Genomic DNA, 26,834 nt, shown 5'->3' with positions numbered 1-26,834 from the left:
CAGAAAATTACAGAGCTTCAGATTAAATAGGAAAGGTAATTTTTAATAACATTCAATTACAATATGACTTGAGTCGCAATTCTATATGCTATATTTTTTTTTTTTTTTAATTTTGCTTTTTTTCCCCATAAAAGTGGAGTTATCCTTTAAAGAGGAAGTGAACCCTGTTGAGTTTTACGTCCTCTTTGTTCGCCATGCAAAGTAAAACCTTAATAGGCTAGAATGCATCGCATACTAGCCCATTATGTGTCACTTCTTCAAATCTTTCCGATGGACTCGAGTCCGGACCAAAAATCCGGTCGTCTGTGTGCTAGTCCGACGGTCTAAACCCGACGCTAGGGCAGCTATTGGCTACTGGCTATGAACTTCATCATCACGTTCAAATCCGTTTTGGAGTGATTGTGTGTGGCCAAGTCCGTTTGTTTGAAAGTCCGGCGGACCTCAGCTACAAAGTCCGTCGGATTGTCCGCTGGAGCAAGTCCATTGAAAAATACGGTCATGTGTATGTGGCATTAACCTATATATAAAAAAAAATGAATCCTGTCCCTTTAAAGCATGAATAACAGCACAGTGCTTGTGCTGCATCATTTGGCCCTGCAAATGAATCACGCGATGTTCCCGCTGGTGGCTGCATCCATCTTCGCCTCTCTTCCTTCCAGTAACAGAGACTCCGGCTCTGTTACTGGCTGGAGCCGCATAACGCCACTTCCGCGCATGCGCACAGGAGCCGTCAGTCACAGCACTTGAGGGTGAAGAAACGGCACAGAGGTCTGTTTCTTCACAGCGCAAGCGCAGATGACATCATCGGCGCACTACAAGGTATATATCGCCTACACAGCGCACATTTAGGAGATATTTCCACTACCTATAGGTAAGCCTTATTCTAGGCTTACCTGTAGGTAAAACTCTAAATAAAAGGTTTACAACCACTGTAAGAATGTATTTAGCACCAACACAGGCTATAGGGCAGTACATTCAGAACTCAGTAGAGTTCTTTGGCATAAATCTGTCTAGATGTGGCTCAGTCATTCTGATTTTGCATCACAAGTCATGTAGGAAATGCATTCTTATACTAGAAAGGCATGGGGATGGTAAATTCAGGAAAGTTTTGATTTCCCTGAATATGTGTATGTAGATTTGACCGATCTGCAGAGAATCATGCAAGTTGAAAAACTGGGAAATCGTAATTCACAAATTGTATGATTATATGCGTATTATATAGCCATGCATGAATATATTCATGAAAATAAAAAGATTTGCTATTTACAGACTTTCCGGTTACCTGGCTTTCAAACTGATTTGCTTATCACAGGAGTAAAATATTTCATAGATAAGTCCTCAACAGTGGTGGGGGAAATCATGCAAAACATGGTGCTTTCAAGTAACCCTATCAACAAAGGGTCACTTGTTAATTAAGCCCGTCCTGTAAAAGAAGAGAACTTATACTTACCTTTCTGGCAGTCCATGTCTTCAAACTGACACTTTGCTAATCCCCAGCCACTGCAGATATTCCATGCTTGAGATGTGTATGAATTCATTCTATATTTCTTCTTGATACAGGACACTTGAACCAACGTAAGGAACCACAACGGGGAAGTATTTAACATACTCGGAAGTGGCTAATGCCGGCAATGGCTGGGGTGTAGCAAAGGAGTAGAGTTTGAAAAGCAGGGGCTGCTGAACATAAAAATTGGATTTTTATATACAGCTTACCTGTAAAATCCTTTTCTTGAGAGTACATCACGGGACACAGGAGCTTCATTACATAGTGGGTTATATAGGCACCTCTGGTGATTGGACACTGGTTGACCCCAATTAAGGAGAATTCCTCCCCTATATTAACCCCTCCCATCTGGGAGGTACCTCAGTTTTGTAGCAAAGCAATAAGAAAACCACGTAAAACCCAAGAGGGGCGGGAGCCCTGTGTCCCGTGATGTACTCTCAAGAAAAGGATTTTACAGGTAAGCTGTATATAAAAATCCCATTTTCTTGATCATACATCACGGGACACAGGAGCTTCATTACATAGTGGGATGTCCCATAGTAATGCTCAGATTGAGGGGAGGGAGACACAGATCATAAATATAGACCGCCAGGGACCGGAGGACCTAAACTGCAGCCTGCAGTACACTGCGCCCGAAGGCGATATCCTCTTGCCCTCTGATATCCACCTGATAGAATCTGGTGAATGTGTGGACTGATGACCAAGTCGCAGCCTTACAGATCTGAGCCAGGGAGGCCTGGTGATGCACTGCCCAAGAAGCACTAACAGCCCTAGTAGAGTGCGCCTTCACCCGAAAAGGAGGAATCTTCCCCTTTAAACCATAGGCCTGAGAAATAACTTGCCTGATCCACCTTGAGAGAGTGGATTTTGACGCCGCCTGGCCCTTTCTAGGGCCTTCCGGCAGAATAAACAAACAATCAGTTTTCCTTATCTGAGACGTTGCTTGAAGATACATACTGATTGCTCTAACCACATCCAAAGTGTGTAAAGATTCTTCTTCTGTGGACTGAGGGTCCGGAAAAAAGGATGGTAGGATTACATCCTGATTCAAATGGAAACCCGAAACCACCTTAGGTAGAAAGGACCTGTTGGGACGCATGACCACCCGGTCCTTATGGATAATTAAATACGGCTCCTTACTGGAAAGAGCTGCCAACTCTGATACTCTTCTAGCCGTAGATATGGCTACTAAGAAGACCAGCTTTTTAGTCAGGAGAACTAAAGAAGCCAGATGCAAAGGTTCAAATGGTTGCCCCTGTAAGGCCGAGAGAACCAAATTCAGATCCCATGGGCATACCGGAGGTTTAACTGGCGGTTTTGTCCGCATAGCCCCCTGGATAATAGCCTGTACTAGGGAATGTGATGCAAGCGGCTTTTGAAAAAATACTGACAGGGCCGAAATCTGCACTTTGATAGTGCTTATGGCCAAATTCATCTCTAGGCCTGACTGGAGAAAGGCCAAGATTCTGTTAATGATATATTTTCTAGGATGCCATTTCCTGAGTTCACACCAGGAAACATATGTCCTCCAGATTTTATAATAAATAAGCCTGGAGGCCGGCTTTCTGGCATTGACCAGAGTGGAAAGGACTGGCCCTGAAAGGCCACGGTCTCTCAGAATGTGGGTCTCAGCAGCCAAATCGTCAAATTCAGACTACGTAAAGCAGGATGGTAGATTGGACCCTGTGAGAGCAGATCTGGCCAGAGAGGGAGGGTCCATGGCCTGCCTACTGCCAACCTCATGATTTCTGCATACCATGGTCGCCTGGGCCAAGCCGAGGCCACCAAAAGGACCGACTTTGTCTCCCTCTTGACTCTTCCCAGGAACCGCGACAGAAGCGGGCTCGGGGGGAAGGCATAGATCAGATTGTACTGATCCCAGGGAACTGTCAGAGCATCTGACCCCTGAGCAAGTGCATCTCTTGTCCTTGATACAAACTTGTCCAGTTTCCTGTTGAACCTGGATGCAAACAGATCTACGTCTGGAGTACCCCACTTGTGACATATGTTCTGAAACACGTCGGGGTGCAGAGCCCATTCTCCCGGGCACAACTGCTGGTGGCTGAGAAAATCCGCCTGCCAATTCTCCACTCCTGGGATGAAGACTGCAGAAAGACACGGAACATGCTTTTCTGCCCAGACAAGTATGCGATTCACCTCTTTTTGGGCCACCAGACTTCTGGTACCGCCCTGGTGATTGATATAAGCCACTGCGGTGGCATTGTCGGACTGAACCCGAACCGGGAAACCTCGCAGTCTGTAAGACCACTTTATGAGAGCCATGTAAACTGCCCGGATCTCCAAGATGTTTATGGGCAGTAGATTCTCGGTCGCAGACCATTTCCCCTGCGAGCATGTTTCCTCCAATACAGCTCCCCAGCCTGTCAGGCTGGCATCTGTTGTGATAATCTTCCATGAGAGAGGAAGAAAAGTTTTGCCCTTCAGCAAATTCTTGGTTTGTAACCACCAGACAAGACTCTTGCGTTTCCCTGGGGATAGACGCATAGGAAGATCCAGAGATTGGGGCTTCCTGTTCCAAGCCGCAAGGATGCATCCTTGCAGAGGCCTTGAGTGGAACTGGGCGAATGGGACGGCCTCGAAGGAGGTGACCATCTTCCCTAACAGTCTCATGCACAACCGAATGGAGGAAGATCTTCTGCCCAGAATCAGGCGCACCAGATCCCCAATGGCCAAGGCTTTTAGCCTTGGGAGAAACACCCTGCTCTGAGCGGTGTCGATGATCATACCTAGGTATTCCAACCTGGTAGTCGGTTGTAGGGACGACTTTTCTAGGTTTATGATCCAACCTAGGCGTTCTAGATGTTCTAGCGTTTTGGTGACGCTGCGACTTAGGAACGCTGCAGTTTTCTCCATGAGAAGCAAGTCGTCTAGATAAGCCATGACGGCTATGCCCTGAGCTCTTAAGTTTGCTAAGAGAGGGTCCAGAATCTTTGTGAAGACTCGAGGGGCTGTAGCAAGCCCGAACGGCAAGGCAACAAATTGAAAATGGCGCCGCTCTACCACGAACCTTAGAAATTTTTGGTGTGCGGGAAAAATTGCCACATGGAGATATGCATCCTTGATATCTATTGATGCCATGAATTCTCCCCCTTGCAGGGAGGAGACTACAGTGCGGATTGACTGCATTCGGAAGGATCGGATGTTTAAAAACCGGTTCAGATCCTTCAGATCCAGGATAGGTCTGACACTTCCATTTGGCTTTGGAACGGTGAAGAGATTTGAGTAAAACCCTGAACCCTGATCTTTCGGGTTCACTTCTACTATCACACCCTGGGATAGTAACTGATCTAAGGCCAGAAATAGCGGTTTTTGCTTTACTGGATCCCTGGGGATCCTTGACCTTAGGAAACGAGAAGGTGGAATCTCCTGAAACTCTAGCTTGTAGCCCAGAGATACTGAAGAGAACACCCACTTGTCCTGGATCTCTTCCCGCCAGGCGCCTTCCCCCCACTCTGCCGAGCGGGGGCGCCCCTTCACAAGGAAGTTTTTGGGCTCTGCTTGGCAGGCTTTCGCCCCCAAGTCTTTTTCTGTCCCTGGGCTCGGCATTGAGCCTTTCTAGTAGAGGAGGACTGAGAAGGCCGTCGCCACTGTTTCGAGCTTGATGCTTCGGGAGAGAGAGCACGCCTGAATGAAGGACGCTTGCTCTTTTTGACTGGAAGGAGAGTAGATTTACCCCCTGAAATATTTTGGACGAACTTATCTAATTCTTCTCCAAACAAACGCTCCCCTTTAAACGGGAACCCAGCCAAATGCTTCTTGCATGACAGCTCAGCTGCCCAATTCTTTAGCCATAGGGCCCTTCGCATGTGAACCAACATGAGAGACAAACGTGATGCTTGTTGGACGGAATCCAAAATCGCATCAATTATGAAACACAGAATGTGAGGCAATTCTGTATAATTTTCTACTTCCTCACTGGGAAGGAGCCCAAGCATCTGTTTAACCTGTTCCTTGAGGAACTGACACAACCCCACGGCTGCGACTGTAGGTTGCACCACAGTGCCAGCCATGGAAAAGGAGGCTTTTAATAAGGTTTCCAGCTTTTTATCAGCTGGATCCTTGAATACCTGCGCATTATCCAATGGACAAGTTAGGTTCTTATTCACACAAGAAACAGCCGCATCGACAGATGGGACCCCCCACTTCTTGGTGAAACTTTCCTCCACAGGATAATGCATAGAAAACCTTTTAGGAGGAGCAAACAGTTTATCAGGATGTCCCCAATCCTCATACATCAATTTATCCATTAAGGGATGAATTGGGAAGGAATAGGCAGTCTGTGGGGCTTTCCTGACTCCCAGGGAAGAAACAGAGGACGTAGCGACTTCAGCAGCAGGCATTCTGAATGTGGTACGCTCTTACTCCCTCTAGTGGTGGAAACCAGGTAAGACATACAACTACTCACAATGAAGAAATCCATTCATATAATTAAATATACAGGATAACTTCCCTTACCTGTCCTCACTGCAGGAATTGCTGAACCAGACAAATTCCAGCCTTCACCCATCACGGCGGGTATTGTTAGCCAACCATCAGGTTTATCTGGGGTTCCTTCTCGGAAGAACCTCCCACCTGGGCCATGTAGAAAGCTCTGCCAGAAACTTTCGTGCGCTCTGTATAAACAGTACACCAAGTCTGGTTTTCCCAGAGCCCAGTCTTCCAATGGAGAGGACTTACAGGCAAAACCTCGCTTCTTCGGCTGATGAGGCCCGGGTACCATACCATCTTGGGAGTCAAATATCGGCCCGAGGTATGGATCCGATTTGTTGTAGCCCTTCGGCCCTCGCAGGGACCTGCATAGAGCTAAAGTTTTTACGTGACCATCACCATAGACACTGGCGAAAAAACTGAGGTGCCTCCCAGATGGGAGGGGTTATATAGGGGAGGAATTCTCCTTAATTGGGGTCAACCAGTGTCCAATCACCAGAGGTGCCTATATAACCCACTATGTAATGAAGCTCCTGTGTCCCGTGATGTATGATCAAGAAATATAGGTTCTCTACAGTCTGTGCTTAGTTTGAAGGTGACCATTAAGGATGGGAAGTGCTAGATAGGACAGGTGAGACAGAGCCACAGCTAAGAAAGAGGGAAGTTTTCAGGTAGCAAATTAAATGAACGGCAGATTTTTGGCTTACCATTTGTTTGGTAATGGAAACTTTAGGTCCAAAGAAATACATGCTAGTGACATCTTTACCCTACCAAGTTTAACTCTTGACTAAAGGATTTGTCAACCTCAGTCCCTCTACTAACCCTTTAAAATAATAAAGGCCGTGTGACATGGGTTTAAATGGCCACAGCAGCCATTTTATTTACAAAATGAAACAAATAACTTAACATTAGCATAACAATAAACAATTTCAATAATGCAACCAGGAGGGGGTCTTTTGTGTCCTTAAATTCACAATTATAACTAGAATCTCCTATGTCCTCAGCCACGCCCTTAAAGAGGAAGTAAACCCTGGTGGGTTTTACTTCCTCTTTATTTCCCTGAAAAGGTAAAGTATAATGGGCTACTATGCATCGCATATGTGTCGCTTACCTGAAACTAAAGCCTGCAATGTCAACATTGTCCCCACTAGCAGGGAGCGTCCCTCTTCCTTCTGGGGCCGCAAACTCTGGCTCTGTGACTGGCCAGAGTCACGTGACGTCACTTCCATGCATGCACACGGAAGTCGCCAGCCACTGCATAATCTCTATTAGAATCGGCACAATGTTAGGGCGGCACAGTGGTGTAGTGGTTAGCACTCTCACCTAGCAGTAAGAAGGGTCGCTGGTTCGAATCCCAACAAGGACACTACCTGCCTGGAGTTTGCATGTTCTCCCTGTGTCTGAGTGGGTTTCTTCTGGGTACTCTGGTTTCTTCCCACAATCCAAAGACTTGCAGGTAGGTTAATTGGCTTCTGTCCAAAATTGGCCCTAGTATATGAATGGAAAAGAGGGAAGGGGGCTCTCAGTGGATCAAATGATTCTAGTGTGGTGGTCTCATCCCTGATACATTTTAAACAAAAAAATCCCCCTATATAAATGGGATTATAAGTGACCACCAATACCACACACAAATCAAAAACATGAATATTTTATTAACAAATACAGAACAAAAGATACACATTAATACATTAAAACCAGAGGGACTACTAAGCAAACAGTGTCACAATGGTGTAGCTAAATGTTATAAACACATAATTACATAAAAAACAACCAACCAATAAATATTAATCATACTCTAAGCTGATGACCCTACACCCCTAGTATATGAATGGGGACCTTGGATTGTGGGCTCCTTGAGGGTAGGGACCAATGTGAGTGTGCAACGTACAGGGATAGGGACAATTGTAGACACTCACTCAGGTTTGACTGGTGTCTTTATTCAACCTTACAAACTATGAAACTATAAAGTGCGCATACGCCGATGACATCAGCGCATGCACTATAGTCATTGGCGCATGCTCTGTAGTCATCGGCGCTTGGGTCTTTCGTAAATATCTCCTAAACCGTGGAGGTTTAAGAGATATTTCAAGCACCTACAGGCTTACCTGTAGGTAAAAGTGGTTGTACAGGGTGTACAACCACTTTAACTGGCTCGAAGATGTTACAAACTGACACACTTACCTTTTTTCCCCCCAGAGAACCTAGTTTCTGGGAAACTACCAATAAGCAAGTGAAAGCGCCATACCCCAGATGGATCCCTCAAAGACCTCCTGGCCCACCAAGTGTCTGTGATTTTATTTATATATATTTTGGCTGTAGCTGGCTGATCGAGAAAAATGTTTTCATGTTTGCCAGAACTTGACCGTTGAATTTACTTCTCTTGAGAAGGAACGACCATAGATGGCTAAAAATGTGTCTGGTCCCTGCTGATCCGGAAAAATTTCGGTCAATCTATGGTCAGCTTTAGAGCTGGTCTTAAGTATCTCCAAATTTCCTTATCTACGAACTGGGGGTAATTATTTTTGAATTTGTTCAGTAACATTGAGAACTACCTGAATCTTCTGTTCATGTCGTTAAAGCTACCAAATCAAACAGTAGGGTTTTTTTAAATCTGACACGGGCCATTTTAAAGGGTCATACCACCAAAAAAGCGTCAATAGGATTTCATTGAATTCCTGCCAATGTCCCGGAGAGGAAGAAGATTCATTTGGAAGTTATGCTATAGGTAAAAATCTGTTATCAGGATGAATCTGAATGGTCTGTTAAGAGTTACAGTTTCCTCTTTCAACACCTGAATTCCAGATTTCAAAAACAATTCTCTTTGTTCTCTCTGAAGGCTCCTCTGTCGGTGCAGGGATGTTATATAACCCTCCGGAGTTGTGTTTGGTGACTGCAGAGGAAAGAGGAAAGAAATCATGTTGTTATTTTTAAACCACTCAGCTTACGGTTGTTTGAGTAATTCATTTTAATATGGAAAAGGGCCCTGGGAGCACCAGCGATATGCATAAGAAAGGGACAAGCTGAAACACAATGCCACCTCCATTTAATCATCTTTCGGTGGCTGGTACTCTGAGCAGGTGCATCTATGAATCTTGCAAGCCCTGACTGTCTTTAAACACATTACTCTGTGTCGGCTCCATCCGCTTGCCTATCCGTGAAGCTGCCAAAATACATGCAGTTCCTTTTATCGGTGCTACATAAAAATTAAAAATACATCCGTCTGCATTATCAAGCCTTTTTGAACACACCACATTTGTTGTTCGATTTTTTTTTTTCTTTTTTTTTTTCAGCCAACCATAGCAAGAATCCCATTTAGAATCACGTGGGCTGTTACTTTTAGTGAAGACAAGAAATAGACATTTTCCATTTTTCCTGCCTTCGTTTGCCAGGCAGATGTATTGTATTTGGCATGTGTTGTTTGTGAAAGAAGTTGTATAGCCTGAGGGAGAGACTTGGCACAAAGGATATGCATCCATTCACATGTCTTGTTTTAAACCTTCCCTGACGCTATACGATCCACCTGCTGCCCTTGTAATTGAGGCAATAGGGAAGAGTTTTTACCCAGTTAGGGTTCGTTTTCACCAGTTGTGTAATTATTTATTTCAGCATATTTTCAAGGAGCTGTGAAGGAATAAAAAAATAAAAAATACAATATTTTTAAAGGACTCGAATACACACTGGGGTTGCATTACTAACCGCGTGGGGGAATGCTCATTATGCAAAGTAAAGCTGCGTTCACTTTGAATATCCATGCATCAGAGGGGGCGGAGTCACCGGGTGGCCCCGCCCTCCATTATATAAGAAGTGTCAGAAGAACAGAAGCACAGCGGAACAAAAATATTACAGCGCACACATACAAAACTAACATTTACCTCCAGCAAGGCTTTTTAAAATACCTAGACATTTTCAAAAAACATCAAAAAATATGGAGATTTGGTCACACCATATTGCTATATGGTGCTTACACCCACTTACTGTGGCAAAGTACCCCATGGTTATTGGGTCCTACACTATCCATAGACTGGGAGAGCCTGCTTCTCTGAGCCATGGGAGCTATACTCCTCTATATGGGAGAACATGAGGTCTCCACCATGACACAAGTCAGCCTTTCTCAACCTTTTCAACACAGAGGAACCCTTGAAATAGTTCTCCGGTCTCGGACAACCCCTGCTAAAAATTAAAAATCTACAACTCATGATACATTAGTGTGATGGTCAGTTGGAAGAATGCTCCTTACACTTGTGGTCAGTGGGAAGATTGCTAAAAAGATCAATGGTGTCAGTGGGAACTTATCTGAGAGGCAGAAATTGCCCAATGCTGAAGGAACCCCTAGCAACCTTTGGAGGAACCCTAGTTGAGAATCACTGACACAGGTGGTCACTAATGAGAGGTACTTACTGAGGGAGTGGGGTGCTCCACCCAAAAGGATTTGGTCAGAAATCCATACAATAGACAAACAAGATATCTGGGGGGCACACCCTAAAAAAATGCATAAAGATGGTGCTGCCATAAGACCATACAACAGAACAAAAATATTACAGCGCACACATGCAAAACTAACATTTACCTCCAGCAAGGCTTTTTAAGCAGAACAGAAGCGCCACGCGGGGGAAGACTCCCACTGAGGCGGATCGTGAGGATAGAGCAGAGAAAAAGGCGGAGCAAGGTGCGGGACGAGAAGAGCAGAGAAAAGGGAAGATGAAGAAGAAGATGGAGAAGAAGATGGAGGAAGAAGAACACCGAAGGAAGACCAGAAGAAAGAAGATGGAAGAAGAAGCGGAAAGAAGATGAAATTAATAAAGGACTTGTCAAAAACCGTCTCTTGTGTTTTTTAACACTTTTGTCACTTTTTTGGTGAAATAGTAGGGGTACTTATGTACCCCCTTACCATTTCACACAGGAGGAAGCCGGGATCTGGGGGTCCCCTTGTTAAAGGAGGCTTCCAGATTCTGATAAGCTCCGATGGACACAGCCGGTGACAGATCATGCTGCCCCAGGGCCATCAATCTGCCATAGGCTGGCCAGGCAGGTGTTAACATAGCAAAAATAAAATAAAATTTACACTGTAAAACTCTACATATATTCTCTCCTTCTCTGGTAAACCAGCCCATATGGTGTTGATTTAAAGTGTATTTCCACTTTTGAAGCCAAATTGGGATAATATCTAATTTATGTTTGTTATGTGTTTTCTTTAACATAGAAAAAATGAAATAAAATAAAAGTTTCCGGTTTAGTTGATTTAAGAGGTCCATTCTCCCATACCCTCTCGAAGATATATGATTTGTTGGTTATGCCTCCTGGAGACTTCCAATTGCCAGTCTTACGTAAGTGGGAAGTAGACTTGGATAGACCCTTTTCGGAGGAACAACGTACCAACATAATATACAATACGTTTGAATCCTCAATCTGTACGAAGGTGCAAGAAACAAATTTTAAGATTCTTTCTCAATTGTACCGGACCCTGGTCCTTCTTCATAGATGCTTTCCAGATACTTGTCGGGAGGAACGTGGGATGCTACAAGACATGTGCATTTGTATTTGTCTGAATGCATTTTCGTCTGAATTTCTGGGATGTTCGTTTTAACAAACGATAACGAATGCACAATATCCAAAATCTGAAAGATCCGATATAAAAAAAATGCTTTATTTACATATTGTTGTGACAACAGTTCGCTATGGATAGAAGATTCGACATGGCGGTGACTTTAACATTATAGAGACATGAAGATTAGACGAAGCAGCTAAAAACATACGATCACCGCGAGCAGACATTTACGATCAAATGCTCCGCCCATAGGCTATAGAAGAATTCTAAAGTTATTTGACTAGTAATAATAATGAATAAATATAATTATTACTAGTCATACATTAGAATTCTACTATAGCTAGTGGGCGGAGCATTCAACCGGAAATGTATGATTGCGGCGTTGTACAGTCTAGCTGCTTCGTCAAATCTTCTTAGAACATCCGACAGACACCGAAAGCCTTCAATTGACATTTGACCTTAATTCAGATTTAAATGCATTTTTTAACAAAACAAAATAAATAAAACCGAATTTCGGGAGTAACTAAATAAATGTATTTGTCGGACGAAACCAAAATTCCGAAACAAAATATTTCAGTGTGCACATGTCTAGATGCTACTACACATCTTTTGTTCTTATTTCAGAATTGAGAGCTTTTGGAAAGAGGTCTGGAGGATTACTCAAACATTTTGGAACCATGACATTTCTGAAGATCCGGCTCTCTTTCTATTGCATGATTCCAAAATGTCTGTTAAGACGTATAAGAAACCTATTCTGTGTCATCTTCGGAATGTAGCAATTCCCCTTACCTGGAAACAAACACAACCCCCATCAGTGGGAATGTGGCTCAAGAAGGTAGAGGAAAGATTTGGTATGGACAGCCTGGCAGAAAGACATATTTGAAAACGTGGTCTTTATGGAAGCTCTTTATTAACTCAAAAGAGGGAAGGACTCTCATAGATATGAGTTCCACCAGTTGAAGGAATGGAGGTATCGCACTCTTTAAATTTGAATGGCTCATAGGTGGATTATACCCCTACCTGTTGGCACCTGGGGTATGGGAGGAGGGGAGGGGAGGAGAGAAATAATAGAGTAGGACATTTTTTTTGTTTAAAAATGGAAGGGAGGAGAGGGTTGGATATTTTACCATTGCATGGGGATCTCTCCAGGGCTCAGGGTATTTGAGGATTTTGGATTTGGGGTTGAGTCCTTAAGTCCATGACCAAGATAATTATTTTGAGAAATAGGCTGATATGTGTCTATCAAGTTTTTGAACAAAATTAATAAATTTTTTGGATATGTATCTGTTACCCTGCTGTTTGGGTACCAGTACTTTGGTTATGTATGGAAGATGTCTTTCCGTTTTCTTCTGAAATAAAATAAATAAATAAATATTAAAGCGTATTTCCACTTTTGCAGCCAAATTGGGATCTTTATGTTTCTTACATGTTCTCTTTAACATAGAAAAAATAGAATAAAATAAAATAAAACCTCTCTAGTCAAATTTGCAAGCATGGGCATTCCAGAAAACAAACAGATACCTGCCAGATCTCCCCCCTATTGTAAATACCTTAGCTGGAGTCTCTAGCAATCCACATGTCTTCTCCATAATCCCATTATATTTTATAACTTTTGAAATAATGACAGTACAGCCAGAATAGGGACATATTTACCTTTATCAGTTAATTAGTAAGATTCTAACATTCTAATAGTCCAAACAACACTATATTTGACAATATGGGGAGTCAATGAGACACATAAACCCTGCTAGGTAAAGTAGACATCTGAAACCTGTAATATTTACAGTACTGTGTATCCATTTTGAAGGTAATTCCTTGCGGGACAATAATATGAACATTAGCAGACTGTTAACCTGTAGGTATTTAGAAATATAGAAAACTGGATCTGTGGCATGATCATAAACACAGAGACATCCCATGGCCACCCCTCAGCCTCTTAATTGGTCAGATGGTCTCCGCCAACACCCCCTTGATGTCAAAGAAAAAGGGCACTGCCACCACATTTGACAGCTCTTGTTTAATATCAAACCAAGGAACACCTATCAATTCACAATTCTTTTCCTGATTAATTGGACTCTGCTGAACCAGAACATTGTTAAGTAGTCTCACCCTAAACTCCTTATTATTTCTCTGTTGCATTATTGTCTCTTTGTTTTTTGTGATACTTTTTTACCTTAAATATTTTATTTGCATCATTTTGGCCTTTTCAATATTAAACCATATTATGAAAAGTGTTAAAGCTCTAATGCCCTAGCACAAACTTAAAGATTCCCTGTCTCTTGAAGAGAGCTACTTCATGGTAAATCTCTGTATATACTTCTCTGTGGTGACAGGGTGTGTACTGACGTTTATTTTAAAATCATAATTGTTATTGCTAATATTGTGAAGGGGTGATAGGCCGATTCTATCTGGTGGCAGTTTGGGGTTTAAAGGGTTAATTGCTTAGTTAAATAAACCCAGTGACAATTGCTCTCAGCCTGTTGGCACTTAGATTGGGTCCCCCCCCCCCCCAAGCTGGAATATCTTTGTGCAGGCTAAGAGTGTCATTGTTGCAAATCAGTGACAGCGAGGTGTGAGGTTGACCAGCCAGTTGTCACACCACACGTTGGTGAAAAGGGCAGTGGTCTGAGCATCACCCCCCCCCCAATCGGCATATGGGACGCAGGTCAATATTCCAACATGATAACGACCCCAAACACACCTCCAAGATGACCACTGCCTTGCTAAAGAAGCTGAGGGTAAAGGTGATGGACTGGCCAAGCATGTCTCCAGACCTAAATCCTATTGAGCATCTGTGTGACATCCTCAAATGGAAGGTGGAGGAATGCAAGGTCTCTAACATCCACCAGCTCCGTGATGTCATCATGGAGGAGTGGAACAGGACCCCAGCGGCAACCTGTAAAGCTCTGGTGAACTCCATACCCAAGAGGGTTAAGGCAGTGCTGGAAAATAATGGTGGCCACTAAACATATTGACACTTTGGGCCCAATTTGGATATTTACAAATTGTTGCCAGCGGTTTAAACTTTAAACTCTAATTAATGACTATGTGAGTTATTTTGAGGGGACAGCACATTTACACTGTTATACAAGCTGTACACTCACTATTTTACATTGTAGCAAAGTGTCAATTCTTCAGTGTTGTCACATGAGAAGATATAATAAAATATTTACAAAAATGTGAGGGGTGTACTCACTTTTGTGAGATACTGTATGCACCAAAAATGGGAACTCTACACATGCTAGCTCTTAATCTGCTTCCTAGTCTGCGCCCTCTCTAGGCACCCTCGAGTGCTCTTGCTCTAAATAGATGCTCTGGCGTTAATCAGCACATGCCCCAATGCTAGGACATTTGTGTGCACTCTATAATTATAAAAACAAAAGGTCTTTAAAATATCTGTATAATCCTTTGTACATTATTGTCAGGGAACGTGTGTCATGTTCTCACTGCAAGAGGAAGAAAGGGTATAACTTGCTGTAATAATTTCAGCGTACCCAAGGAAAGAACATTCAATTCGTTGCTCTCTCTCGTCTATTTTTAGGTTTGCCATCATGTGTCTCTGTTAATTGTTTTTTTTTTTTTTTCCATCTTTCCGTCATATTAGCAGGAGACCTATGGTAATTATATCTTTACCTTCTTACCATGATAACCTCTTTTTAAAATTGAATAAATTACCCCCTGCCCCTTTTTATAATAGAGGTTTTGAGTTCCGATAGAAAAGTGTATGTGTTCAGAGAATTTCTTTCCTCTGAAAAGTATTAGTAATAAACTTTTTTCACCGGTCTCCCATTGTGACAGTGGTGTCTTGACAAGTGTCACATTCCCTCTCTACAGGAAGGAGACAGGCTCTTTTCAAGGTTTTATAATAGGAATATGGAGAGAGTCGGCCAATACAGACATATGGGGTGACAAGGGGATTTGTACTGCCATCGTATTTTAGGCTTTTCGTTTTGCAAGTTTCATATGAGGTGCGTTAGTAACCTTTAAAATGATTTAACCTGCAACATGCCTCTGCCCTGCACATTGGTTGGAGGCCAAAGTGATGAGAGGGCTTCCCCTTGTAGCTCTGGTCCAAGTATCTCTGAGTACAGGGGTACAGAGCACCAAGTATCACAGGTGCCAGTAACCAGGTAGAAAAAGTCTCTGGACTGTAACCAGCAACGTTGGAGGCACACTAGAAGAGGACCGAGGATGGCAGTCCACAGGATGGTACTTGGAAACTTGACCTTGGAAGATCAATACGGAGGCTGTGAGGGTGCTTAGTCAAGATCAAGAACATGGTCAAATGGCAAGCCAAGGTCAGCACAGATGAACAGCAAGGATATAAGCTGGGGTCATACATGAGAAGCAAACACAGGTAAGCAATAGGCCTAGGTCAATACCAGCAATACAGAACAGTGTAGACAGAGGCAAGCCAGTGTCAGAGTCCAGAATCCACAAAGCAAAGTCAGGAGCAGGCTGGGCCAGCAACAGGAGGTGAGGTAACAAGTACAGAAGCGCAGGAACACAGGCCGCAGAAAGCTGAAGAACAGCTAGCGATTACTAGACATCATCCTTTAAATAGGTAGCTTGGCATCATACCTGGGATCGGGGGTGCGCCATAATGCTTGGATGTGTGTTCCGGTGCGTGCTAACTTGTCAGTGCATGCCTGCTACTGGCCAGAGTCCGCCTGGGAGTGCAAAAGTGCTTTTTTCTTACTTAATCCTCGGCTATTCTGACAGACAGCGCTCCGCCATGCTCCAGTGGTAGACCGTCCTTCAGAGCCTTCACATCCAATGCAGGGCTTTGGACCATACATCATTCTTCTTGACGTCAGAATCTTAGACCATTGGGGGATGGGGGAGAAGATGCTACAGGGACCAGTCTAGCTGCGCAGAGGAGGGGAGGATCCAGTACTTAAATCTACTTTTCCATGCCTCCTAAAAATAAAAATAAAACAGCCAGCCTTTGCAGTACTGCAAGAGAGAATTTTCAAACTTCTTGGAGTTCAGCTTTAAAGTGGAAGTAAACCCTCCTATCGTTTTCAGTCAAGGAAGCTGCCATCTTGGCCTCTAATAATTCTTAAACTGCCATAATGCTGCACATGTGATCAGTTATGACATCAGCCATTGGATGGTTTGAAAGTTTGGTTGAGAGCACAACCAATGTGAAAGTTAGCATTTCCGGCATGCCGGGAATGTAAATGTTTTTTGAAACTGGGTTTACTCCCGCTTTAAAAACTAAGCTACCTCTGCCCCTGACTCTGACCTTTACTCTGTTAAAGTAACCACATGCTGTTCTCCCTTGCTCCAGCTAGGGGTCAGTGGATGGAACCACAGCATGTGGTGGGACACAGGCATCTTATGAATTTTTTTGGCCAAAAAGAGTGTTGAACCTGTGTTGTGATCCATGTTTTTTGATGTACATACAGTTGTTTACCAAGGCATAAGGAAATTATATGCATGGATGGATGCATGGATTCGACCCATGATCCTTAGAATTTGTCACAGTATTTTAGTTTTTTGGTTCTTTTTTTTGTCCCATTTCTTCATAACCTGACTGGTTTTACTGGCATGTTCAGTTCTTTACAGGAAGAGTACATAGTAAAATATAATAACACAGACACTAAGCTCACAAAAGCTCTCATCATTCCCACGCTCTCTCAGGTTAACCGCAGCGAATGAAGTAGTGGCTCAGTATTACCCAGGGAATAAATACTGCAGCACACTTTACAGTATATACTAACCAATAAAGTATAGAGGCCAGAATTCCTAGAAACTCTGGTCTTTCACCACAATCCATTGATGCCGACCCTACTATATAGAAACACATATCTATGTATTGCAGTGTGTTTTTGGGGTGCAGTCTACACCAAACATGTTCATTTTATATTCTGTAACTAAGGCTGTAATGAGAAGAGAATACACAACTAGTAGCAATTTACTAAGCTATAATCAATGTATTAATTACTATCACAAGTTAGATCTCATTGGCTAAAAATAATGATTGCTATTACAAATAATGATCATTGTAGCTTATAAAATGTCCATCAAAATAAATGTCTGTGAATGGGTAGGCAGGTGGCCTACTGTATTACGGTATATGCTTAGTTAGCACTTTGTAGATCAGAGGAAGGGGTTAATGTTTCTTGCCACCTTCCCTGAGTGGGCTTTTAGGCTTTTTATGGGGTCCATCCACCCTTCCATGTATTATAAAAGGGAAGAGGCCCAGATGCTAAAGAGGCTCCGGCTAAAGAAAGAACGGGCTATGTGCAGAGGTTTGCTGGGACCCATGGTCCGCTTTGGAGCGCTGATTCATCGAGACAACCCAAGAACATGGACTTCTCCTTTCCAGTTTTGCCAAACATGGACTTTTCCCATAGATACTTCACCTGTGCAGTTAAGCTGGGCAGCCACAGTTAGGTGTATTTAGGAGGAATACATTTTTACATGTCATATATGTTGTGCCAAGTTTCCAGGAAAATGTGTTTCAACTGCTCTGTGCCTGGTCTGAAGTTATTCAAGGGGAGCATGTTGGGTCCTGGCGTATTCTTAACAACCTGATTCTGTAAACGCTTAATGGTGTGTGTGTAACTCCACCAGATGGGTTTAACCAACAAGGCTGAGAAGTCATCAGTTGCCATGGGTATTTGATAGGAAGAACAGCTACAACAACCAGTTGTTGGCTTTGTACCTGGTTAGGTGACAGGTCCTCCGATAGCCATAGGGTCAGTGCTCTGATTCTCTCCCTAGCTGTCCATCTCCTCTGGTCTCTGGGAGCAGACTAGTGTTATGGAGATCTAAGGCCTGATCACTAGGTATGAGAAGGAAGAGTTAACTCAGGACAGGTATGAGACCCACACTATGTGTCCGACAGGGTTTCATTCCTTTTCTGAGAGGTAGCGGAGGTACACTGGACTGGTGGAGTGGGCGATGGCTCTGCATGTCCCTCCGAATGCAACACATACATCAGTTACAAGTGTGTAGTTACTTGGGATGAAACATGTAATGAAGGGGCTCTGTAGATTATTGCTGCACACAAGTGGCTTGTCTTTGAGTCAGGAACTGCCTTAATGTTCGATTTTCACATGACCGCAGACTCCACCTGGTCCCGAGCATTGGTGAGTACTAGGGATCGACTGATATTGTTTTTTCGGTGCCGATACGATATCGATATTTCAGCCACCTCTCCTGCCGATAGCTGATATTATTTGCTAATATTTTGTACATTTATACTTTTCAAAAATAACACCAATTTTATGAACAAATCTGGTATAAACTGAACATGTTAAGGTTTATTAAAATTTACCATTAAGGGCTCGTTCTTCAAATGAAAACTGATGGGAGAAAAACACACACAGATTTCAGAACTGACATCTCTGTCTGCAGTGCACCATGGTGTGATGAACGAGGCTTCTCACACACTGCAAACTGGACTTCTTATGGCTTTCTTTCAACAATGTCTGTCTCCTTGTCACTCTTCCATAAAGGCCAGATGTGTGGAGTGCATGACTAATAGTTGTCCTGTGGACAGATTCTCCCACCTGAGCTGTGGATCTGTGCAGCTCCTCAAGTTACCATGGGGCTCTTGCCTGCTTCTCTGATGAATGCTCTCCTTGCCCGGTCTATCAGTTTAAGCGGACGGCTATGTCTTGGTAGGTTTGCAGTTGTGCCATACTCTTTCCATTTTCGGATGATGAATTGAAAGGTGCTTCATGAGTTGTTCAAAGCTTGGAATATTTTTTTATAACCTAACCCTGCTTTAAACTTCTCCACAACTTTATCCCTCACCTGTCTGGTGTGTTCCCTAGCCTTCATGATGCTGTTTGTTCACTAAGGTTCTCTAACAAACCTCGGAGGGCTTCAAAGAACAGGTGTATTTATGTTGAGATTGAATTACACACCGGTGGACTAATTAGGGGACTTCTGAAGGCAATTGGTTCCACTAGATTTTAGTTAGGGGTATCAGAGTAAAAGGGGCTGAATACACGCTTTTCAGATATTTATTTGTAAAAAATCTAGAAAACAATTTATAATTTTTCTTTCACTTCACAATTAATGTGTCACTTTGTGTTGTTCTATCACATAAAATCTCAATAAAATCCATTTACATTTTTAGTTGTAACATGACAAAATGTGGAAAAGATTCGGAAAAAATTCCTACGCATGCTCGGAAGCATTGAACTTAATTTTCTCAGCTCGTCGTAGTGTTGTACATCACCGCGTTCTGGATGGTCGAAAATTCAGAGAACTTTTGTGTGACCGTGTGTATACAAGCCAAGCTTGAGCAGAATTCCGTTGGGAAAAACATGCAAGATTTTTCCAACGGAAATTCCGCTCGTGTGTACGGGGCATAACATTTTAAACAGTGACCTGCACCAAAAATATATTCCGCAGGACCTACTTGATCATAAGTTTGGGTGCGATCATAGCCTATAAATGAGCTACCTAATATAACACGCCTCAGTGCCTGAAGGCACGTACATTGCTTTATGGCGTGAATGGGTGCATAGGTTTTTGTTTCCTATAGACAACAGTTGGCATGCAAAATGAAGAAATATGCAAAGTGGACTGCAGAGAGACCCCATGAGTTAAACTTGGACCTCCCGCTATGCAGAGGGAAACACTCTGAAATAGGTGTTGGTAGAACAACAGGTTGTTAGTGATGAAAGGAGTTTATACAGCGGAATGGTCTAAACTCCAGGATGGAAGGTAAGAGCCTTGGACAGGTACATTGGTATGTATTTCCATCCTAAGGGTTACAGTTGACTATAATGTACCTTATAGGACCAAGCCTGCCCAAGTAAATTGAGCCCCATGCTGCAGATAGCCCCAGCAATATGGCGGCTTTATCTTAACTATGACCCTGAAAAATTAGCTTCTGTATAATCATTTTGACAATTCTGTGGTTTGCTATTCCCAGGGCCAATTTAGCTGCAGGCGTCCTCTTACTAAAGAATAGAAACAATAATACTTTATCCTTATATGAATCCACCCAGGAATGCACCAGTGAGCAGAGCACAATATAACGGCCTAGCTGGCAAGACGATCTTACAATCTCATTTCTAATACCTAATGCGCGGGGTGATTAACTCGCCCAAGGTCAGGCTGTGTAAGTGACTGGAGCTGGAACACAGCCCGCTGGGCTGAGTGTCGCAGCCAAACACATCTTTCTTCACGGAATGATTAACCCTTTGCGCGCCAAAGGCAGCTCACCGAACTCTGATGCCCCATAGATTAAAGAGCAAATAAAACCACTGTTTGACATTAATGTATCAAAGCCTGTGTATAATTAAGACAAATAGTACACATGCTTCTATGGCAGGATACTGGGGAATAGGAGAACTAAGGAAGGGATGAATTTAAAGTGAAATTGCGGTCTGTTAAAGAAAATTGAAAAGCTGAATTCCAGGTATGGATATTTTTGTAGAATTACATTGGTCCAGTTTGGACCATACCTGGCCATTGCTTGTGGAAGCTGGAAATCACTCTTGTAGGCACCCCTACTATAGTGATTGCCTCTAGCTTCCATGCTGAGTGGCTGCCCTGCTGCTTAGTGAACATAAAAGGTTGTTTGCTTGGCACTAGCCCCATTCAGAGAAAACTTTGTATCTTTTCAATAAAGTTAAAGCGTTCTCCGACAAGGTGTAGATTGAGACATCACTGCCCCACCTCTTCACCTGTCCAATTAGAGAATGCTTTGCATTCATTGGGAAGAATGCAAAGTGTTCTCTAAATGGTTTGCATGTGTGTGACCTCCTTTGTTCTGTAAACAGCAGGGCAGCCGATCAGCACGGGACCCCAAAAACAACTGCAATCACGGTAGTCATGGTGCCCATTATAGTGATTTCCAACATCCATGGCCAGGCATGGCACATGCATAGTTACATTGTTCCAAGCTGCATCAATGCAACACCTGACCTCTGTACTGTATATGCTATGTTGTATGTAGAACATGCAGTAGGTGCACTCAGTGGGACTTACGGCAGGAGGAATTTTTTAATATAGTTTAATCATTGTCAATGGTTTAGCAGGGCACAGCCCGCTTTTCTCAAAAACGTCTTGAGAAAATTGGGCTGTGCCCTGCAGAAAAGTTGACGTTGATTAAACTACATTGGAAAATTCCTCCTGCCATAAGTCCCGTTGAGTGCACCTACTGCCTACTGCACATTCTATCTACAGTACTTTTTTTTCATGGATTTCATTTCACCCATGCTAATAACCCTACAAGCGTGTGCAGTGGTCCATCTCTACACTACTTGCTATTTTGTATGTTATATGCCTTACCCCCGCACTGCGTGCAATATGTTATAGGCCTGACTCCCACACTCTAAAGCCCCATACACACTATCAGATTTTCTGTGATTTTTGTCTTCAGATTTAGCAAAATCATGTAGTGCAAGGGTCTGCCTGTTTGCATGCAAATTGAAACTCCTTCTTTTGTTGATACCTCAATAAAAACTATTGAAAGAACAGATTGAATCTCCTAAGGTTTGACCTCATATTATATGGTTTTGGTAAATCTGAAGACAAAAATCAGCAGAAAATCTGATAGTGTGTATGGGGCTTTAATTGTACAATATGTTAAGCTGGGTGGCAGAGCTCTAACACGTTGTGTCACACATCATTTTTGCCTCCTACACAAACCTGTAACCCATCAGCACCCATCAGCAATACTCAGTAGAAAAGTTAGTGAGGTTAATTTACGAAAACTGGAGAGTGCAAAATCTGGTGCAGCTGTGCATAGAAACCAATCAGCTTCCATTTTTTTAATCAAAGCTTAAGAGCCGGTTCACATAGGGGCAACTTGTCAGGTGACTTAACCTCCTGAGAAGTCGCGCTCTTTTCTGTACTATGGAACCGTTCGAATAGGAGCGACTCAAGACGCTCCGACTTAGAAAAAGGTTCCTGTACTACTTTGGGGGCGACTTGGAGCGGCTCACTTTGACTTCTATATAGAAGTCATTTTGAAAGTCGCCACTGGAGTCGTGTGCAGGTCGTCTCACTGAGTCAGCCTGCAAGTCATTTTGCCCCTGCGTGAACCGACTCTAACTGAACAAGCTGAAGTTAGAAGATGATTGGCTACCATGCACAGCTGCACCAGGTTTTGCACTTCAGTTTTAATAAATCCACCCCAGTGTCTAATGATGTTTTTTAAATGTTTTGTGCCAAAAATGTTTGCAGTGTAATTGGTGCTTATCACTGTATTCTCTGCAAGAGCTGTTGGGATGCTGTACTTTATCTACCTGCTGACCTCTCACAGTAAATATACTGCGAGTGAGTTGCAAGTACAGGCACGATCACATACATGTACATGACGGCTTTCCTTCGGGTTTGGAAAGTGCGCTATCAGACATAATACAAGTTTAAATTTCATCTGAAATCAGCCAATCGGCTGATTCCAATCACACACACAGAGTTCTGTTTACAAAAACACATAACTCTGGGGTTAATTTACTAAAGACAAATAGACTTTGCAAAATGCAGCTGCACTTTGCAAATGCAGCTGCTCCAGAGCTGGTGAATAAGTTAAAGAGGAAGCAAACTCTGATGGGTTTTATTGTGTTTTAATTGCTCTTTTTTCCCCTGCAGAGTAAAAGCATAATGGGCTAGTATGCATTGCATTATGTGCCACTTACCTGCAATTGAAGCCCGCTCTGTTCCTGCTGGTGGCTGCATCCATCTTCGACCCTCTTCCTTCCGGACTCCAGGTCTGTAAATGGCCAGAGTCGCATAACATCACTGCGTGCGAGAGCTGTCGGTCGGGGAGCAGATGAACTAGAGACTCCATCCTGCTGATCTGATGGGATTTTCTCAGACTACATGAGGGAGAGGAAGAGATTAGACCTAGGGGAGAGGGTCTGCATCACAGGTAAACCCACTGCGTGATTTTAGGCATCAACAGCTAGTCAGGACATCCAGCCTGTGAGAGGGGGATCCCAGGTGCATATCCAGACGCACCTGCACCAGCGGTGTCAGGCGTTCCAACGTGAGGTGACCAGTCGGGTCACTAGAAGAGCCTGCCTGTTCCAGGATGTTCGTTTGGGCCTTGACTGCAGGATTGGGTGAAAGGGGTTTTGTCCATTTGCAGTAAACAAGGACACTGTACACAGAGTTTTATGGACACTGTATACAGACATCATTGCTCTTAGTCACCTTGCTGACATCTGTAGTGCCGTAGAACACAGGGCCATTCAGATACAGAGACACTGTATACAGAAGCCATTTTTCTTTCACCTTGCTGAGGAAGATCCTGCATTCTTTACTTGATAATCTGGGCCAGTTGTGTTGTTTGATCCTATATATCAGGAGTTTAAGTGCACCAACGAGAGTGGCTAGCTGAAGATACAAAGCCTCATCTTTCTTCAAAGGGACTGAAGCTACTAGTGCCAAGTGTGCCTGCACACACATATTCAGGGCTCTGTATATGCAGTGGGTGTGCGGGACAGTTTATCTGGGAAGCTAATCGATTGAATGTTGATTTGAATACAGTGTTTGTTGTTGGGACTGTGGTGACAGGAGACAGAAGAGAGAGGTCAGAAATAAAGAGGGTCAGTCTTCTGCTCTTCTCCTGCCTGGACTCATAGAGCCACATTTGAGTAGAGGTAGCCAATCCAATATAAAGTGTCATATTGTGATTTATTTGCCATTTAAGTGTGCCTCTGCTCTTGGGGTTATTCTCAGGTTTGGAATCCCCTGAAAGCAGCCTGAATATAACATTGAGCTATATTGCTTTTAATCTCAGTTATTGCTCCCCAGTTGATTACTTGAATATAAATACTGTTACTCAGAGGCGTAGCTTGAAGCTTGTGGGCTCAGATGCAAAAGTTGATCTGGGCCACCCCCCCCCCCCCCACTACTTCCAAAGTGCGTGAAGATACAGCCAACGCATGCCAAGATGCTCAAAGTGGCTTAACTGCTTTGAGTCTTCAGAGTTCCTCTTTACATCAGGGGACAGGGATTACCTCTGGAGAATCAGAGGACAGGGATCACTGCTGGAGAATCAGAGGACAGGGACCCCTGGCAGGTCACATAGCAGAGCTCCTTCCCATCCCAGCACTGTATACAGTCCCCTCCCCCCACAATGCACAGGGCTGAAATCACATACCTTTACACACATTATGTCAGTTTTCACAGGGTCTATCTGGCTTTTATGTTGCCCTTCTGACCCATGAAATATGGTCGGAACGTCGGTGTAGTTGCAGTAGGCAGATACACTCTGTGCAGATCATGGCTAACTGGCTGTGTTGTAAAGGAATGTGATTTTAGCCCTACTGAGGAGGAACAGTATAGAGTGCTGTAATAAGAACAGAGCTCAGCAGCCGGGCATAGCATGCAGGGTGGAGGGGGTGGTCAGGGGGCTTTGGGGGGCAACTTAGATCTAGGAGTGCAAAGCGATTTCTGAAGGTTTCTCTGTCAGTGTTGGCAGGTGTTGGGGGAAGGTCACCTCCCGGAGGTGTGTGTCTTTTACCCAGTTGTTAGGGAAGTGGGGTAAGTAGACATCCCCAGGTGGGGGGGTACAGAGAATCCCAGACACTGACTTGGAGACACTGAGCAGTGTCATACCTCACCAATGACATTGGTCCCATCGTGGCTACAGGACGGCACTCTCCTCCTCTTGCCTCTCTGAGCTTGGTTACCATTCTATGTTGCCAGCACACAGCACAGTCACTTCCCCATCCTGGGCTGTTCTCACTTTGTGCTCCTCTCCATTCAGGAAATGTCTCACAGCTTCTCCCCAGTCAATGCAAACAGAGAGGTGTGGACTGTGGAAGGCAAAGTAGAAGCCCAGTACTGGAGCGTGGCTGTGGGGCCCTAGGGCAGATTGGAGCTGGATTTGGTGTAGGATATAATAATATGACAAGGAGGCTGCAGGGGCCCCCTGGAGCTAGAGGCGGGGTCACAATTGTGACCCCTGCAACCCCTTATGCTATACCCATGCTGTTACTGTCTGTTACTTTTCCACAGAATATTGCAGTAGAGACAATTTCTGTGTTTTATCATAATGCGTGTGTTTCTCATTGGTAATTGCACTTGCACTATTACCAGGCATGCCAAGAGGGGCAGAGACTGCTATTGGGGCTGAGAGGCAGAGTATGCAACAAACATACTTAAGCGGCTCCTGCAGGGGTACAGCTACAATTATATATATATATATATATATATATATAGGGGGTTTTTCCATTATGTGCACATTAAAGCTCTGCAATTTTTCAAAATATGTTTGCAGAAGTGGTGACACCATCACTACTATATTGCAACACATTGGTGGATTTGCCCTGGATATTCATTTATAGGTTTTACCATTGCACTTATAAGTCCATTTTTAGAATGATATAAAGGAAGTGTAGGGTTGTGCTGTATGGCTTTTTATTGGTATACAGACAGGCCAGGACATACTGATCCCCATTGCACACCATGAAGAAACCTCCACTTGCTGACCATGCCCACTTGTTGGGCACACCCACAGTTGTGTGTGGTAGCATGCCACATTAACACCCTCACTTTTACCTTAAGCCCCACCATAGCACCCCCAAAAAATTGTCTGGAGTTACCCCTGCATGGATTGGATTTGAATTTTGCCGCCACATCCCTCCATTCAAGTTTTTTCTCTCTTTTTCTATCTTATCTTCTTAACATTTGTTAGTTATATCCAAAAAATTCTAAGAAGTATCTGTTTTTTTGTCTCATGGCCAAAATGTGAGAACTATATATATATATAATCATACCATCATTCCATAAACACATACAGTACCACACACAATGCATATCATTTAAGGAAAATATGCTTATAATTAGTCCCTGGATTTCAATGAAAAAATCTGGTCACCTTCCTGCCTACCTTAGAAACGTTTTAAAGTGACATTGTCAAGAGGGAAGTATCACTAATTTACTAACAGACATATCAGCCTGGATGTCACTCCACTTCAAAGTCAATCTATCCAAATCTGAGCTCAAGATTTTTCCTCCTCCATGTGCCTCTTCCCCTGATCTCTCTGTCAAGATCAATAGCACTACTATCAGCCCGGTCTGGCATGCCAAGGTTCTAGGTGTAACCCTGGACTCAGAACAATTTTTTCGGCCCTACGTCCAAACACTTTCCCAATCTTGCCGTCATAACCTCCGCAGCATCTCCAAAATACGCCCCTTCCTAACCAATGATACCACAAAGCTCCTAGTTCACTCCCTGGTCATCTCTAACCTCCACTATTGTAACTCCTTACTCACGGGATTACCTTAACATAGGCTATCCCCCCTTCAGTCTATCATTAATGCTGCTGCCAGGCACATCCACCTTAAAAACTGTCCAGTGTCTGCTACCCCTCTCTGCCAATCCCTCCACTGGCTTCCACTCAC

The sequence above is a fragment of the Lithobates pipiens genome, unplaced genomic scaffold (genome assembly GCF_037356315.1).
Source record: "Lithobates pipiens isolate NorthernLeopardFrog02 unplaced genomic scaffold, aLitPip1_a1.2 Scaffold_10, whole genome shotgun sequence".
Lineage (NCBI taxonomy): Eukaryota > Metazoa > Chordata > Amphibia > Anura > Ranidae > Lithobates > Lithobates pipiens.
Note: the sequence above shows the minus strand (reverse complement) of the source record.